Below are 16722 nucleotides of genomic sequence, written 5' to 3' on the forward strand. Positions count from 1 at the left end.
TTGTAGTATCAAACAGCCATAGACAATACTTTAAGTATTGCTGTGCTCCAACAAAACTTTATTTAAGGACACTGAAATTTGAATTTCATATAATTTTCATGTGCTAAGAAATATTATTATTCCTCTTTTTAAGAAATCAATTTGAACATGTGAAAACCTTAGCTCATTGACTGTATAAAATCAGGCGGCCGGCAGGTATGGCCCATGGATATAATCTGTGGGCTGTAGTTTGCTGGCCCCTGTGTTAGAAAATGGAAGGTAGTATAGTTAGGTTTGCCAAGCATTGCAAAGTTAAGGTGCTGTTAAATCTGATCCACATTTAAGGGACCAAATAAAGCTAGATTTCAGTCCATTTAAAAAATCTCATCTTTGTAGAACATTTTATTTTTAGCTTGGTTTGCGTCTTTGCTTCCATTTTAATGTGAACTAAATATAGACTGGAAATTCTGACTCTCAGTACGGTAATATATGGTATAACAGCTTTCTTTCCATTTTGATTACAAGTTAAACATGATATCCCATTATTAAAGATAAGAGACATAATAAATAATTTGCTAAACCTTTACATATAACTTAAAGATGCCTTATTTTAAAGTATCTAAATTTAGAACTCTTTCATTTAGTTTAAGTTTGCTTGTTTGCTATTGTGGTACAGAGGCAAAAGGTTATATGAAACTACCATTATAATGAATGTGGGGCCCCTTTCTGTTTCCAGGGTACGGTGTTTTTCACTCATACTGGATTTGTTAGGCTTTACTTACTCAGGAAATGTGTTTAATAGCAGAGGTTTTAATTAAAGAGAGTTTGTTTTACATCTAAGAATAGACCTTTGAAAAAGGCCATAACATGTTAGTAGGTTACAGTTTCCCTTGGCAAACTTGTTTGGTTTTGTTGGATATTGAGTATTTTACTCCATGACTATTTAGTCACTGGAAACACATTTGTAACTGGGCACCGTGGCTCGTGCCTGTAATCCCAGCAATTTGGGAGGCTGAGCTGGTAAGACTGCTTAATGCCAAGAGTCTGAGACAAACCTTAGCAAAACAGGGAGACCCCATCTCTATAAAACATTAAAAAAATAAGGAAGTTAGCTGGCTCTGGTGGCACCTGTGGTCCCAGCAACTTGGAACCACTGCACTCTAGCCTGGGTGACAGAGCAAGACCTTGCCTCTAAAAGAAGAGAAATAAAGAAACATTTGTATTTCTGAGTTGGTTAAATGATTTTAAAATGATCAACAACTATTGGTGATAGTAGTTTTAAATTAGGAGTCAATGTGCATCATTCGTATTTTATCTAGTTCCTTTTTTTTTTCCTCAAATGATCATATATGATAATAATTCTCTCCCTCCTGCTTTTTGTTGTGAGGCTATTTGGGAGACTGTTAGGCTTCTGTTTTATATGAGGAAGTACGGTTAACTTTATCATGTGTAGAGCTGGAATCTCTGACCTCCTCACTGTGTCGTTTGAGTATCAGCGCTTTTTCAGACCACCAGAATGTAATTTAGTATAGTAGATCTTTTTAAATACAAGCTTGGTGCATTTAATTCAGAAATTTAAAAATGCTTTTCTATTTAGCATTTTCTTGGTTACAGAGCAGTTTTCTATACATGATCTTATGAAACGGTTGTGTACAGTTACTTAAATTTTACAAATGATTATACTGAGACTGAGTTTGAATATCTGCTGAGTAACGGACAAAGCTGGAACTCAAAAGCAGTTCCTTCTGATGATTGTACCCATATCCCTTTCACAGTGGATTAAAATGGGTGGGTTCCAGGTGCCTTGCTTTCAGTAGCCCCATAGCTTCTTGGGCAGTGGAACTTTAATCTACAGCATGCAAGCATGTGTGTGTGCAGGCAGGCGGGCTCCTTATTTCTCTTGGTTTCTCTCTCCTTCTCCTTCCCTTCCCCCTTTTCTCTCTCCTTTAAATTCCTCTTTTCCTCTCCCTTATTTTCTCCTTCTTCCTGTTCCCACCTTTGTTCATTTGTTTAATCTGTGAGCATATCTCTATCAATGTTTTAGGTTTCATCATGCCTTTTTGCATTTGGAGCCTGTGTTTTTAGGGACAGATATATGACTGTACATTTGAAAAGTAAATTTTGAAATAAAAAATGCCAGCTGAAATTTATATTCATTTGAAATAAACTTAACAAAAATCATTGAGACATTTTTAATGTACTTTTAAAAGGATTATTTTAAAAGAAAATGCTTCTAGGTACCTAACTCTTCAAATAGGTTTTCAAAGAAAACTCTTAGTTTCACTTCTATAAGGTAAGATGCCATTTTTGAAAGGTCATGGTATAGTGTTAAAAAGAATCACGTGAAGTAATTTTCCACATGGCCTATTAAAACATATTTGAGGAAAAAATATGAGTGAAATTTATTTTTACCTAGCTAGGGAATGAAAATGACAGGATTTTTTTGGCCTACTTTTCTCCATCTCACTATTTTACTTAGGTAAGAAAAAGTGCAAGAGTTTATATCTGAGCAAGCATGGTGATTTGAGTTGTATTGTTCAACTACACTCTTATAGTACTTTAAAATCAAGTGATATTATAATATTTGATATTTGTAAGAATATATAATATCTCTGTAGTTTGTGAATCTCAATGGTAAAATGACCACCCGTGAATCTAGCTTCAGAATGGGAACATTTTCAATATCATGCATCTTCCTGTGTGCTCCTTCTCAGTTTACTCCTTTGTTGCTCCTCAATTCATGCATTCAAAGAAATATCTATGGTGTTCCAAGTACTGTTGTAGGTACCAGGGATACAAAAACCTCTGCTGTCGTGTAGCTCACATTTTAATGCAAGGAGAATTTATGAACTTGTAAATACATGAAATGCATAGTATATGAGAAGGTGAGAAGTGCTATAGAGAGAAATAAAGCATGGCTGTGAGTGGAGGTGGAGTGGGAAGGGATTTTTAGGCAGTGAGCATGTGGACCCCTGGGGGAAGAGCAGGCTAAGTAGAAGGAACAGCAGCTGCAAAGAGGGAGGTCAGTGGGGCTGAAGCGGGTTGGGGGGAACCGGGTAGAAAGTTGAAAGTGAGTTAACAGTGTCCAAAGTAAAGTACTATAGAGAAAAGTTCTTAGCCTGGGGTTCATGCATCCCTGGTTTGGTTGGGTTTTAGAGGGCTCCCCCCAAAGTTTATGTCTATGTGTATTCCCCTCAGAAGGTTAAAACCATTGATTTGTGAAGGGGAACTGCAGGTCAGAAAATAGAGATAGATGAAAAAAATACATACATACATATACATATACATATACATATACATATACATATACATATACATATATATAGAGAGAGAGAGAGAGTAAGTCCTCACTCAACATCGTTGATAGATTCATGGAAACTGACTTTTAAGTGAAATGACGTATAACAAACCCAATTTTCTTTCTCATTGATGTTATAATGAAATGATGTTGCATGAAAAAGTATTACTCTAGGACCTACTATACATCATTTCACTTAACATCACAGTTTCTGAGAACCTGTTGATGTTGTTAAGTGAGGACTTACTGTATACACAATATAATTCCACAGTAATATTGAACTCTTGAATATAAACCAGCTGTTATCCTTTTCATTTGGAGAAATGTTAAATTTGCCGGTGGGTTCAGTGAAATGGAGTGAGCCAGAGGCATAGAATAGCAAGGTTCCTGGAGAAGTTAGATAGTGTTGGGTTTGATTCTCAGCTTTTCATGCACTATTAGATGGACTCAGACATGTTACTTAAGGGGACAGAGAATGCTCTGCCCACTGATAACTCTGTTTTTCTATTCTTGTTGGCCCACCATTAGACTTCCTTTTCCCCTTGCAGATAGATGGAGATATGTAACTAGCCAGTGAAATACAGGTGAGAGTGATGTCTGTCACTTGGCATCTCAAGCTGTTTGTGGGACTCTCCACACCCTATGTTTTCCCTCACCTGCCAGGTAGACGTAGATTATCCAGTGGAAGGAGCCTGGATCCCTGAATGACTTCATGGAGCAGAGCCCTTTGTGCTCCTCCCTGAATCCCATTAGCCACATTGGATTGTGACATGAAGGGGACTCCCAAAGTGCTAGGATTATAGGTGTGAGCCACCGCACCTGGCCTTCAAGTGTCTGTTGAAAAAATATTTTAACAAGAATGAATGACCACTTGGAGGTGGTAGTGGAAATAATTGGCCAGGTTGACTTTTAGGTACTTCTATGGCCCATTCTACTTAATCTTGAAATATCTTTCTAAGAGCCTTCTTATCTGCCCTTCTTCAGCTTCTATTTACTCTTCATTCTACTGCAGCTATTTCATGAAACTTCTTTTGCAAAGGCCCTTAATAATTTTAATTGCTTAAATCAAGTGGTCTCTAGTTTTTAGTCAACTGCTTCTTGCCAGTTTGGATGCTGTTGACCACATCTCACATCTTCTCTTCTTTTGCCTTCAAAGTTTAAGTTCTCTTTATCTATCTATCTATCTATCTATCTATCTATCTATCTATCTATCGTCTCACTCTGTCACCCAGGCTGGAGTACAGTGGCACAATCTTGGCTCACTGCAACCTCTGCCTCCCAGGTTTAAGTGATTCTCCTGCTTCAGCCTTACAAGCAGTTGGGATTACAGGTGCATGCCACCACGCCTGGCTAATTTTTGTATTTTTAGTAGAGATGGGGTTTCACCGTGTTGGCCAGGCTGGTCTCAAACTCCTGACCTCAGGTGATCCACCTACCTTGGCCTCCCAAAGTGCTGGGATTACAGGCATGAACCACTGGGCCTGGCCAAGTTCTCTTATCTTTCTTACTATCTTTTCACTGCCTCTTAGCCTCTATCCCTGATTCCTTTATTGTCAAATGTTTTTGTTTCCTAGAAGTCTTAATTCTGTTTGCCCCTTTCTAAGTTAATTTGATCAATTAGATTAGGCTTTGACCACCAGCTCTATTGGTCTTTTTCTAGCCTGTATTTCTGAGATCTGGGCCTCTAGTTCCTTTGCCTACCAGACACTTCCCGTAGGGGGTCCCCTAGCCATCTCAGTCTCCATGTTCTCAAACTGAACATATTTGTGCAGTCCACCCGCTCCCAGCCAAATTTTGCTCCATAGCTTTTGTGTCCTATAGAATAAATTGACTTGTATAGAAGAGATTGACTTTTTGTCTTGCTAATCACCATCATTAATTCATTTGCTTTCATCACATACCCATTTAGTGCCTGCTATGGCCAGGCATAGTGTTAGGTGCTGGTGATTTAGAAGTGTATGAAAGAGACACGTCCCCACCCACAAGGACCTCACTCGTTGTCAGCGGTCACCACATTTGGTCAATTCTGTATATCTTAGATCTTATTTAATCATCACAGTAAAACTATGAGGTAAGTAAGTACAATTATTCTCTCCTTTTTAGAAATAAGGAAAGCAAAGATTAGATAAGTAACATGCCCCAGGTCACACATGTCAAGTGACTTGTTTGATGCCTGATTTAACTGTTATTGAAGTGGCTACGTTGTCTGGGGTATATACCCTGCGGTTTGTTGTCACACTCCAGGAAAACTTAGGACATGGACACATAGGAGGAGTTTAGGAGTGGAGGTTTAATAGGTAGAATAGAAGGGAAGGAGAACCGACTTCCTCCATAGAGGAAGGGGTCTCCGAGCAGAAAGGACTGGCTGGTGGCAAATGCACTGAGTTTTATAGTCCAGTTTGAGGAGGTGGTGTCTGATTTACACAGGGCTCACAGATTGGTTCAGTCAGGTATGATGTTTACATAGCACGTGTGGAAGGCTGGTTGCCCCACCCTAATCTTCTTATGCAACTGGGCTTTCCCATTGATCTGCGCCATCTTGTCTGCTCCTTACAATACACGTAGCTGGCAGAGAAGGGAAGATGGAACTGCCATCTTGAAAATGTCTAGTCCTTAGTTCCTGTGGGCATTCACCTATGCAGGCTCCCAGCTTGTAGGCCGCTCTTTGTTAGAAAATGATTTGGGGCTGCTTTTCATTAAAAAGAAAAGCCTTACCAAGGACTCCCATACCTTTGCTATCTGTCTAAGTAATTCCTTCTTAACTCCTATATCATTATGATATACTGTCCCTTTGCTGCATGAATCTCTCATGAATTCATTTCTCCCTTTCCATTTGCTGCTTACTCTAACTTCATTTAACCTTTATTATCTGTCATTTGGATTTTTGCCATGTATTTCCTCTCTCCTCCATTCTCTACTCCAGTGCCAGAGTTATCTTTAGAAAAGAGAAATATGATACATAATACATTTTGCATAAGCTCTTAGATATTGCCCATTACTGGTGGGATAAAGTCTAAATTAGTCTTTCCTAACTTGATAGTAAACGACCTTTCTATTCATTCAGCCAATTTTTATTGAGTTCTATTCTAGGTGCTGGGATGGTGAAAGAACATAAAAGCCCTGCTGTTACGGAGCTTATAGTCTATCCAGGGAGAAGTTAATTAACTCTAGATTTTAAGGGGGAAAAGCTTTTCTAGCTTTTCTTGATAGAACGAAGAAATATGTTCTATCAGTCTTTGATGTGGGTGGGAGTGAGGTCTGCAATGTGTTCCCCTCACCTACATCCACTTGGGAGGTGTCCTTATGATGTCCTCCCTTGTGAGGTCCGGACATAATCCAGACTTCAACTTTGTGTGACAGTAGTTCTGTAGGAGATTTAATTAAGGCAGTTTTAGTTAACGGCCAACTCCAGGCATAAAATCCAAATTATTTTTGAAGACTGAATAAACGGCATGTACTTTAAACAGTTCTCGGGTTAAACCAGGCATCTGCTGAAATACTTTCAAAGTATAGAATCTCAGGTTATCTGCTGTTTTTACTTATTTATTCAGGTGTAGTTGATACAAGGGGATGGAGTGATATGTTCTTAGCTATTATGGGAAGAAAAATCTGGTATTTCTTGGTGGCTCTCATAAAAACTGATAAAATGGTTCTACATTCAGGTTTAAAAAATGTTCTTTAGAGCTTTATGAGTGCGTTGCAGAATATTAAAAGCTGTGTATGTTTTAGGATTATTGTGAAAATAGTGTTGACTTCATGGACCCTTGAAAAAGGTCTTGGGAACACTTGAAAATCCTGCTAGGGCAATGTATCTGGACCTTTTTTTTTTTTTTTTTTTTTTTTTTTTTTTTCTCGAAGAGAGTGCCATGAGGATATCTGGAAGAAGAGCAGAGCAAGCTGAAAGAACAGCAAATGCAAAGGTTTTGAGGAAGAGACACACCTGACACGTTCCAGGGATGAGCATTCCGGAACAGCTGACACATTCCAGCTGAAGGGAAGGGAGCGAGGGGAAAGGGAGTAGCAGGAAAAAAGTCAGACATCGGGGGAGCAGTAGAGAGGTCGCTGTGACATTTTCCTTGACAATTTAGCACAGTGGTTAGCACATGATTAGCACTTAATAGGTGCTAGTTATATTAATATTAAAAGAATACGATACATTAGCAAGTCTGATCTTTAAAATCAGCATCTAAAACAAACTCTTTAACGAGAGGAGGGAAAAATGTAGCAGTGGTAGGAGAGGGATGTTGGGGTCAGGCTAGAGCTTTTTGTAAAAAGTGAAATGACTGTTTTAGGAGAAAGACTGTGGGCTGGCCGGGCGCAGTGGCTCAGGTCTGTAATCCCAGCACTTTGGGAAGCCGAGGGGGCGGATCACCTGAGGTCGGGATTTTGAGACCAGCCTGACCAACATGAAGAAACCCCGTCTCTATTAAAAATACAAAATTAGCTGGGTTTGTTGGCGCATACATGTAATCCCAGCTAGTCGGGAGGCTGAGGCAGGAGAATCGCTTGAACCCGGAAGGCGGAGGTTGCGGTGACCTGAGATCGCACCATTGCACTCCAACCTGGGAAACGAGCAAAACTCCGTCTCAAAACAAAAACAAAAACAAAAAACCACCGTGGGCTGAGGAGAATAATCCACTTGAGAGAAGAGATTAAATGATGCAAAAAAAGAGAGAATTACTGCCCTTATAGATGCAAGACGAGGTAGGATGGCGTGAGGAGCTGGGCTTCCCTCGGAGCAGGTCAGTTTATCCATACCAAGTCAGTTTATCCATGAAATGCAGTAGGGGCAGAGGTTGGCACTTCTAGAAATTATTTTCTGATTATTTTGATTTTCTCAGTGGAATATGAAGTTAGGTCGTCAGCTGAGAATCAAGATGGGGGAGAGGGTATGGAGGTCTGAGGCTAGAAGAAAGGTATGAAATGCTTGAACAGAGGCATGGGAAAGGGAATGGGCGAGAGAAATGCAACAGTGTAAATATCAAGTTGCATTTAGGGCACACCTTAGCCGGGTGACCAGGACTCTAAGCACTGTCAATCTGGTGTGGGATCATGTCCAGCTGCTTGGGTGCAGTAAGTGAAGTGGAAGACACGGTCAAGCCGCTGTTGCGGTTTGTCTGTGTGTGCCAGGGAAAGCGTGGGTGGATACAGTGACAAGCTCTGGAGATGATGTTGGATGAAGAGTGAGCGCTTGAGTCAGGTCCTAGGGAGTAACCATGGGACGGAGCAGCTGAGGTAGGAAGGAAGAGAAGACTGTTGGCAAAGGTTAAGTCCAAGAATTAAACTTTAATCATTCAAATTTTAAAAAGGAAAGAAAAGAGTACTAAAAGAAACTGTATAATTTTAATGATTTTAAATATGCTTTAGAGATGCATTAATAACAGGTTTTGCTGGGGAAAATCTCTAGATCATGTATGCACAGCTAGGGCCCTTTTTAGTAAAATACAAAGACCATTTTACTTAGAACACGAAAAGAAAGTTTCCTAAAGAAAGAAATCTGATTTGGAATTTTTTATTTTTAATATACAAATGAAATCCTGAAATGCATTAAAGAAAACGAGTCCCAGTTTGCGTTCCTGTTGGGCAAGCTACATAACCTCTTCAAACCTTACTTTTCCTCATATGTAAATGCTCGTAAGGATATTCTGAGGATTAAGGAGATAAAGCCTTCAGCCTGGCATCCAGTAAGTGCTAGTAAATGCCAACTATGTATTCAGGAATCTTGACGTGAAGGGCACTTTTTCCAATAGGGCACCTCTGAATGTCAGAAGGATGTGAGTGAATGAGGAGCTAGTGAAATCTTCCAGTCACAGGGAAAGAATTCTCACGCTTGTTCTGCCTTGGACAAGCCAGAAACCAGAACTGTTTGTAAACCTTTTTGTAGACTGAGTATCATCTAAGTAGACAGAGCTTTTTATCATAGATCTAGTTAAGATTCCACGGTAGGAAGGGAAGAATGTTGAAGGAAATTCAACCTTCCCTTGGTAATAAACACTTCTACCTTATCATCGTTCATGGATGTCACAACAATTCTAAATTATTACTGTTTGAGTATTTGTGGTCTTACTCTTTCTCTTCTTAAAGAGGCAGCACTCTAGCCTGTTGGATCAACTCCTTCATTCACCTTTGCTGTGGAACAAGAGAGTGGATATAATGAAGGGAGAGGAGAGAATCACTTTATGGCATTGCCTTAAGGCCCCAGGGTTTATGGAGTAGTTGAGGGTCTGGAGTGAACAGGTGAATCACAGGAACTTCACTTTCCTGTACAGTGGTGGAGTGGGGGTAGTTGAAGGGAGAGGCAAATGTGAGCATATGTTAGATATTCTCTAGGAAATATCTGGGTGAGAAAGGAGGCTGGGGTTCCATCTGGGTAAGTAAGGGGAATGGCCAGTAGTAAAGTGTGGATTATCGTCATCATTGTAACCCCACGTTTATCTGTAGGATGATAAAGCTTGGGGAGCTTGATGTACTCTTTAATTAGCCGTAAACAATGTGATCATATGATATAGAAAACATGAAAATTATTGTTAGTTTTCGAGACAGAGTCTCCTTCTGTGACCCAGGCTGGAGTGCGTTGGTGTGATCTTGGCTCACTGCAACCTCTCCCTCCCGGGTTCAAGCAATTCTCCTGCCTCAGCCTTCTGAGTAGCTGGGATTACAGGCATGTATCACAATGCCCAGCTAATTTTCTTGTATTTTTACTGGAGACGGGGTTTCATCATGTTGGCCAGGCTGGTCACTTCTGAGCTCAAGTGATCTGCTTGTCTTGGCCTCCCAAAGTGCTGGGATTATAGGTGTGAGCCACCCGGCCCGGCCGAAAACAATGAAATTGTGAAGCAGTTCTACACCGTGTTCATAGCAGCGTTATTCATAGGAGCCAAAAAGTGGAAGCAACCCAGGTGTTCATTGATGGATGAATGGATAAACAACATGTGGCACACACATATAATGGGACATTATTCAGCGTTGAACCGGAGGGAAATTCTGACAGGTCACTGTGAGGTGAAAGGTCGCATTTTCAGGTGTTAGGCAATCTTTACTGCAATTTGCTGACACTATTGAACACAGCACCACATTTAGCATATTTTCACATAACAAAAAACACGATATGTACGTACTTAACATTTTATAGGGTCGATCTTCCTTATTCATGGTTTCAGTATTTACTAATTTGCCTACTCACTAACATTTATTTGTGACTTCAAAATCAATACTTGTGTGTAATTTTTCACATGTGAACAGTTGGAGTTGCCCAGTGTGCACATTCCCACCCAAGGATGAACCTGGCTGTGCCCTGTTATCTTGTTTCAGCTCTCATGCGATAAACAAGTGCCCTTTCATGACATGGCTTTGCATGTTTGTACTTTTTGTTGATGATCTCACTGTTTACAGTGGCTCCCTGTGCGGAAGTGCTGTCTGGTTTTCCTAAAAGTAAAATGTTATGATGTGCATTATTGAAAAAAATATGTGTGTTAGACAGGCTTCCTTCAGGCATGAGCTATAGTGCTGTTGGCCCTGAGTTCAGTGTTAATGAATCAAGTATACTTACATTCTGTTTAAAGAAGGTATATATATATGTTTTATTAAGAATATAACATATAACATGTGATGTTACATGTATCATATATATTGTTAATATATATGTATACACATATTCTTTAAACAGAAACACACATAAAATGAAATTATATGTTGATTAATTGACAAAGATGTTGTGAGGTTTGCAGGAACCTAAACCTAGTATTTCCCATAGGGTCAGTGGTTCAATATCTGTTAATCCAGAGTTGTAGTGACTTTATTGAACATAACTGCTGTAAGTAATGAGAATCAAATGTGCGTTAAACTGTTTTAAAGGAAAAATAGTATTAATTTCTGTGCTTTTCAAGGAAAACCAATATTTGAGTTGAAATCCATCAGTTTAGAACCTGTCAAATGAGAATAGTGTATCAAATCAGAATAGTATACCCAAAAATCTCTTCTGTAAAAATAGATACTAGTTTATGCTTTAATTTTCAACACATTTAAAAAAGAATTTTGAAGATAGAACACAGAATTACTCATTTCATTTAAGAAGGCCATTTTTCTGTCCTCACCAAGCACATATCTGGCTTTGAGATAATTTGTTCATGTCATAGAAAAATGTCTTTTATCCTAGAAAGATCATAAAAGTTTGAAATGACAAATAGATATCATTGTGTGTGCTAACGCCAACATTTTATATTACCTCTTAATCTTTAGTTTTAATTATTAATTATTGCCACAACTGATCTAGCAATTAATAGTATTTTTGTTGCTTTTATAGTTGGATTAATTAATTAATTTTTTTTTGCTGGCCATGTTTTATTTGTCCTTTTACTTCAAACAGAATAACCGAAAATATAGACAATATTCAATAAAATAAAATAGATGAAACAAATTCTAAGAGACTGCAACGCCACATGCTACATTAATCTAATTTTATTTATGCTTGCCTTGCGATGGGGAATAGATCATTCAGTAAAAACAAAATGTCTTATCATGTACAGCTTTTAAACTATAGTAATGATGTACCTTAATTACTTCCATGCACACAATTCTAACAGGCTTTTTTTTTTTTTTTTTTTTGAGACGGAGTCTCGCTCTGTCACCCAGGCTGGAGTGCAGTGGCCGGATCTCAGCTCACTGCAAGCTCCGCCTCCTGGGTTTACGCCATTCTCCTGCCTCAGCCTCCCCAGTAGCTGGGACTACAGGCGCCCGCCACCTCGCCTGGCTAATTTTTTGTATTTTTTAGTAGAGGTGGGGTTTCACCGTGTTAGCCAGGATGATCTTGATCTCCTGACCTCGTGATCCGCCCGTCTCGGACTCCCAAAGTGCTGGGATTACAGGCTTGAGCCACCGCGCCCGGCCAGCCACCGCGCCCGGCCCAGTCTTTTTTTTTTTTTTTTTAAACACAATTAAGACTTCTAGAGCATTTTATAATAAAGTAATTACTAATTAATTTTTCTTTGTGGCTAGATAAAGCACCTCCAAAATCCAAATTCCTATACACAGTGAGAAAGTTACTTAAAATGAGTATGTGGACAGCCTTAGGATAAACTGACATAGATTCAGCTAGGTAGGCAACAAACCATAGTGCCAAATGGAAAAAGTGTTTGCAAATAAATTTTTAAAACTAATTTTTATAAGTCAATACAGAAAATATACTGATTTACTAAAATAAATAAGATGTGGTGTATTAACACTTCACTATAAAGAGTGAATACCAGAACCTTTATAAACAGTGAATGAGTCTTATTAAGAATAGTTTAGTACAATAAACGCTGGCTAAATAGAAGTGCATTTTGTGAAGCACTATGGGTGGTATATGTTTTGCCACATATTTTTGTTACTTTGAGGTAGATAACACACGTATACCAGATTCCACATTCATTTTCGGTTGCTTCTGGTATCATGTGTTTTAAGAAATGTGTACAGTATGAAAAACTTGAAACTACTCATGAATGAAAAATGTCTTAGAAAAAAATAGATATTTTCATGCAATTGTGTACAGTCTCACTGTGTAAATTTCAGGCAAGATTTGCTTCCTGTAAAACAGATCATTGTTCTATGAGAGGAGGTTCTTTACTTGTCTTAGTGCATTTCTTTTGTCTCCTCCTGCATTGCATTATTTTGCTCCATTCATTATTTTTGTGTGCAAATGACATGTCAGTTAAAATGAAAACTATCTCACATGTAGAAAAAGAAAGCCTGGATTTTAAAAACCAAGTACTGATAAAATCCTTACTGAATGACACCATCTGATTCAAGTAAAAAATGACTTAAACTCTAGTAATAAAAAAAGACAAAATACATTTCATAAGAATACAAAGGTAAATGTCTGCTGAGTGTTTTAGTTCAGATGTTTCAGAATGCTGCTGTATGTTTTATGAGGAATTTGAGGGGAAAATGTCATAGCAGAAGGTGTTAATTGGCTTAAGTGGTGACCCAACTGGACTGTGAAACTGCGGGATCCTATGGACTCCAGCTGCTTGTTAAAGAGGAACTCCCCATTGTTGTTCAGAAAGCCTTCCTCATTTCTCTCTCCCCAAGCTTCCCATCCTCTGCCGACTCAGTTTCTAGATTTCAGGATCTTCTTTCCTGCTAAAGAACTTGTCTAAGTAACTAGTGTGTTTTCCTTCTCCACTTGTTCATCCTTTCTTACTTCACAAAACCGATTTATGAGAAAACAGTTCTTCCCATCACTCACAAATGGTCTGTCCCAAGAAGATGGGTACAAAGTTTCTAATTGAGCCAGATTTGCCATTCCTTTTTGCTGTTTTTCTTGGCTTATTGACTTTGATATCAAACTTTTCAATTCTAGTTGGGACACTGAGCTATTCAAGTCATTTAATTTATCAACAACATCAGTAGGCTAATGTTGGAAACTAAATTAAATAGTTCCTGCAACAAAGGAATGAAAATCAAATCCCTGATTCTTTTCCCTTTCTTTTCCAGCCAGTTGCTGTGATGCTTCCTCTAGTGCTCTCTGGGTTATAACCAATCCATTCCTTTCACATTTTGATTTGCTTTTCTTATCAGATTTTTCTTTGCTTTGTTCTTTCCAATTGGAAAGATCTGTAATAAGCTTGGGTTCATAGTAACGGTTAACTTCACTCTCTCTCCAAACTAAATTATCTAAATATGATCATGACCTCGTTTTGTAATTACAAGTATGGCTACACTCCAGATCACAATATTTGTTTTCACGACGATCTGGGTACTGCCAACAAGCCTCAGTAGAGTAACTGGCATCAAAAGCAGGATCCCCCAGATACCTTTCCCAACCTCCATCCAGGTATTTTCGGGGATCAACTTGTACTTCTTCATCAGTGACATCAGACAGAGTTCTTGGATGTAGCTGTACTTCAATATCAAAATTGTTATGTATAGGCCAATCATGCTCTGAAAACTGACAATCATGATACCTTTCCCAGTTATAAATGTGACTGTGAGTTTCATCCATAAGCGAAATATCATGAGCTTCATCTTCAATATGAAAAGGATGGCTCGAAATTGGCTTATCCATTGGAAAAGAATATATGCTCATGTAAGGATGGGAGAGCGCTGCTTCTGCTGTTAACTGATCCATGGGGCTAAATGTCAAAATTTGTTCCAGGAAATTCAGTGCTTCTCGACTAATTCCTGGAAGTGGCTGAGTTAAAGGTTTGTGTGGCTCAGTCATGTGATTTCTAAAGTAAACTGGAATTACACTGAGGAGCTCCTGACGATCTTTCTCATGTACAACAGGAATAGATTCTAAAGTCAGCTGTATCTGTTCAAGTTCATGTGCACCTGCAAAAAGGGTTTTACCTGTCAGCATTTCAGCAGAGATGCAGCCTGCAGCCCACATGTCAATAGCTTTAGTATAATTATTAGGAGAAAGTAAAAGACATGGAGATCTGTACCATTTAGTAACCAGTCCTTCAAAAGATGACCCTTATGGGAATAATGAGGATCCATGATCCATGCAAGACCAAAGTCACCTGTCTTCAGCACCAAGTCTTCAGTATTAATGAAAAGATTAGCTGGTTTGAGATCTCTGTGCAGTACATTAGCAGAGTGAATATACTTGAGCCCCCGTAGCAGCTGATACATGAAAAACCTGGCATGCTCTTCCAGTAAAGGGCCCTGCTCCAGCACTTTAGACAAGTCTGTCTTCATGTACCCCTGAACAATGTAAACACTGTTTAGTTCCGTAAGAGAGCCCACCTACATCATCTGTTAATTGGCTCCCACTGGGACCAGAAATTTCAAACACTTTCACAATGTTATCATGGTCAAGTCTTCTAATAATTTCGATTTCACATAGAGCATGTTTGACACTCTGGGGATTGGTAAGGACAATTTTCTTGATGGCTACTCTCGTCACAATCATTGTCTACAGCAGAAAAAAACCAAGTCATTGCCTCCACAACCCAATGGTTTTAAGTCCATATACCTAGAATCCAGATCAAAACCATGAATGTTGATGAGACTTGCAAATTTCTCTGCCATTTTGAAACCCTTACTATTGCCTTTTCCTTTGGAATTGTTGAACTTGCGTAAACAAGGAAGAAAACTGGCATCAAAAGGAAAGATCTTTTGAAAAGGGAGAAGAAAAATCATTATGCTTCCATAGCAAGATGGTTTCTTGATGTTCATTGCTTATGCCAAACAGGCCTGTTGAGTTCCCTGTAGATTTAAAGCTCAAAAAGCTCTACTCATGTCGAGAATTTAAAAGATTGCAGTACTCATAGTTCAAGAAAGGGGCAGCAACTCTGCAGACATTTAAAGAAAACACTCAAGAAACTCAAACAGAATGAAATGACATACTATGCACTCATTACTGTGCTAAACGATTTAACATTTAACAAAAATGTGAATAAATATGCACCCAACAGGTTTCTGTGAACATTCTCCTCACGGTGCAGATACATTCAGTGTTAGACTGGTGCTGAGCAGCATCGTTCTAAGGTGCTGGTAAGCACTATTTGTGTTTTGCTTCTTTTCTTCTTTTGTTGCTATATATTTCAACAGGAAGCCCTGGCGGCTGTTGGTTAACAGAAGATGTCCTTTGTTAATGATCAGGTGGCTCCAGCTCACCACAATTAAAATCAAAGCTACTGTCCATCTTACTCTGATACAACGGGACTTCTCTGACTCATCAAGAGGGTAAAGGCCCTGAGGACAGCCCCCAGTGTCAGCTCAGGTCTCCGGCTGTGCTGGTGGCAGTGGTGCCTCTGAGGCCCTCGCTTTGCTGCATTCGCCGCCATGTAACACCAACCCGTGAGAGAGGGCCGTGTTGGTTTAATTTAAAAGGAACAACCCTGAGACTAGAGACATTCTTAGAGACAGAAGGATGTGGCTTACTTTTATCAGTATATTTTATTTCCCTTTCTCTATCATAATGACCGCTGGCATCACTACTAGTGTTTATATAATAGATTCCCAAAATGGTCTTTAAAAATAGGAGCTATATTTTGCTTCTGAGTTCATATTGCTTAATGTTTGAATTAGAAGAAAAAACTTTTGTTACGAGGTCACTTTCTTATTAAGTTTATATTTGAACAGTTAGTAAGCAGGCTTATTGAAATGCTGTATGACATAACTGCTCTTATCTTTGAGGCAATGCAGTGTTGTAGTTAAGACCATGGACTTTGTTTTTTGAGAAAGGCCTGGTCTTAAATCTCAGTTGTCCTGTTTACCCTCTAAGTGACTTCGGGTAAGTTACTTAATCTCTGTGACCCAGCCTTATCTCTAAAATCTGGACAATAAATGTTCCTACCTCATAGAGTTGTTGTGATGATTTACATGAGATAATTTGAGTATTTAGAACTGTGGTTGGAACATAATTGGTTCTTAAAAGGGGTAAATTATTGTATTGATGTTAAAAGAATATAGATGATGTTCCACTGTAAGTAAATAAAATCAGCATCTAAACTTGAATT

At 38.9% G+C, this 16722-nt stretch overlaps 1 protein-coding gene and 1 pseudogene across 8 annotated transcripts in view; one reads left to right on the forward strand and one right to left on the reverse strand.

The window, feature by feature from the left end:
- Positions 1 to 16722, forward strand: part of DGKH (diacylglycerol kinase eta) — a 197152-nt gene that overhangs the window by 7006 nt on the left and 173424 nt on the right. The gene's annotated exons all lie outside the window — the stretch shown is intronic.
- Positions 13020 to 15547, reverse strand: LOC102136016 (mitogen-activated protein kinase 6 pseudogene; annotated as a pseudogene).

Source organism: Macaca fascicularis, chromosome 17 (assembly GCF_037993035.2).
Source record: "Macaca fascicularis isolate 582-1 chromosome 17, T2T-MFA8v1.1".
NCBI lineage: Eukaryota > Metazoa > Chordata > Mammalia > Primates > Cercopithecidae > Macaca > Macaca fascicularis.